The 2,500-nt window shown below is 39.0% G+C and overlaps 1 long non-coding RNA gene across 2 annotated transcripts in view; it reads right to left on the bottom strand.

The window, feature by feature from the left end:
• The window catches only part of LOC149130242 (uncharacterized), a 170,583-nt gene that overhangs the window by 11,681 nt on the left and 156,402 nt on the right, over positions 1 to 2,500 (bottom strand). The window lies entirely within an intron of this gene.

Here is a 2,500-nt window from a genome sequence, read left to right as displayed (position 1 = left end):
GAGGGGACTAATCGATTTTATCGACCCCTGTGGTTCACTGGTACTTAATTTATCAACCCCGAAAGAATGAAAGGCATAGCTAACCTCGGCAGAATTTGAACTCAGACCATAGTGACTGGCGAAATACCGCTAAGCATTTCGTCCAGCGAGCTAACGATTCTACCAGCTCACCGCCTTGAATTAAGTTGTAATAATGAGACCAAAACAAATTGTGATATTTAAAACCCTTTAACCCTTTCTATTATAGACACAAGGCCCCGATGCTTTGGGGGAAGGGGACTAGTCGATTAAATCAACCCCAGAATTTCACTGGTACTTAATATATTGACTCCGAAAGGATGAAAGGCAAAGTCGACCTCGGCGGAATTTGAACTCAGAACGTCGCAGTGGGGGAAATACCGCTAGGCATTTCGTCAAGCGTGCTAACCACTGTGCCAGCTCGCCGCTTTTTTAAAATCGGTTGACACGTACGTTTAAGTTTTACATAATATACAGGGTGTTCACAAACTCTGGGTACATGGGGATTAACACATACTTTAAGAAATTATTCTTTCTTATATTTAATTGTTCATGTTATGATTTTATTTACTCCATGTACCCACATGGGGATTAACACATACTTTAATAAATTATTATTTCTTATATTTAATCGTTTATGTTATGATTTTATTTACTCCATGTACCCAGACTTTGTGGACACCCTGTATAATTGGATACGCTTCTATTTCACTCAATCTCACTCTCCATATCCAGTCTACCCTCTATATGTATGACCACCCTTCTAAATTAGTAGCCGAGTTACTGCTCTAACAATATATACAGCGTGGTCGCTAGAAAAGCAGAGAATTCGTGAAATACTGATTTATATTTTCACAAGATTCTATTTGAGGCAAACAATAAGCGTCATCACAAAGCGAGATATCATATTAACAGTCGGTAACTCGGTGAAATTCGGTGACACATTTAAACATTTGGTCAGTCCCCAAATCGGGATTTTCACTTTTGAAAAGAACAGTAATTTGTCTCTGAAAGTCTGATTGCTGTTTCCTTTCACAGCTTTCTTCCAGGATGTCGGGGTTCAATCCGAAGCAAATGACGTCAATGCTTGTTATGATGACGCGATCATTCGATAACAAAAGCAACCAATCAGATACCACCTATCACACAGTTTATTGACGATCTAATCAATCATTGTTTAATTTTGCCTTCACACTTTCCCGCTTTTCTAGCGATCACATTGTGTGTGTATTCTTTTATTCGTTTACTTTGTTTCAATCATTTGACTGCGGCCATGCTGGAGCACCGCCTTTAGTAGAACAAATCAACCCCAAAACTTATTCTTTGTAAGCCTAGTACTTATTCTATCGGTCTCTTTTCCGAGCCGCTAAGTTACGGGGACATAAACACACCAACATCGATTGTCAAGCGTTGGTGGGGAGACAAACATGGACGCACACACACACACACACACACACACACACACACACACACACACACACACACACACACATATATATATACTACGGGCTTCTTTCAGTTTCCTCTACCAAATCCACTCACAAAGCTTTGGTCGGCCCAAGGCTTATAGTAGAAGACACTTGCCCAAGGTGCCACGCAGTGGGACTGAACCCGGAACTATGACATTGGGAAGCATGCTTCTTACCACAAAGCCACGCCTGCACTGCGTCTGGTACGTTTTCCGGCTCTCCAATGCGTTTTAAACATCACAGCGGACATCGGCCATGCTGGAGCACTACAACGGTATCTCCATGGCTTCCGGTTCCATAGTTCACAAACAATGTACTAATTAATATAATTAAACAATAGCCACAGAGTGTGGAGTGAGAGAAGCCGGAATCACGTGGGTGGAAATCTAGTTTTTAACGACATGTATATATATATATATGTGTGCGTGCATTTCTGTGTATATACATATGTGTATGTTTGTATTATATATATATATATATATATATATATATATATGTATATGTGTGTGCATATATGTGTGTTTGTGTGCGTATATATATATATATATATGTAATTATGTGTGTATGTGTGTTTGCGTAAATGTATGTGTGTGTGAGCATATATGTATATGTATGCGTGTGTTTGTGTGTGTACATATATATATATATATATATATATATATATATATATATATATATACAAAGAGAGAGAGAGTGAGAGAGAGAGAGAGAGAGAGAGAGAGAGAATATACATACAGATAGTCAGACTCCTACAAATATATATATGTATATATATATATATATATATACACACACACAGAGAAAAGAGAGAGAGAGGTAATGGAGAGAGGGAGGTGGGTGATAAAGAAACTAAAGAATAATAATGCGAAAGAGTGACAAACAGAGAAAACTAGGCAGAGAGAGAGAGAGAGAGAGAGAGAGAGAGAGAGAGAGAGAGAGAGAGAGAGAGGGTGAGTCAGTGAAAGAGAGTCGAAGAGAGACAGACGGTGGCCATTTTTGATAAACAGCGGCTC

This window comes from Octopus bimaculoides, chromosome 30, assembly GCF_046866305.1.
Source record: "Octopus bimaculoides isolate indiv1 chromosome 30, ASM4686630v1, whole genome shotgun sequence".
Taxonomy (NCBI): Eukaryota; Metazoa; Mollusca; class Cephalopoda; order Octopoda; family Octopodidae; genus Octopus; species Octopus bimaculoides.
The sequence above is the reverse complement of the archived record's forward strand: the minus strand, read 5'-3'. Positions and strand labels throughout refer to the sequence as shown.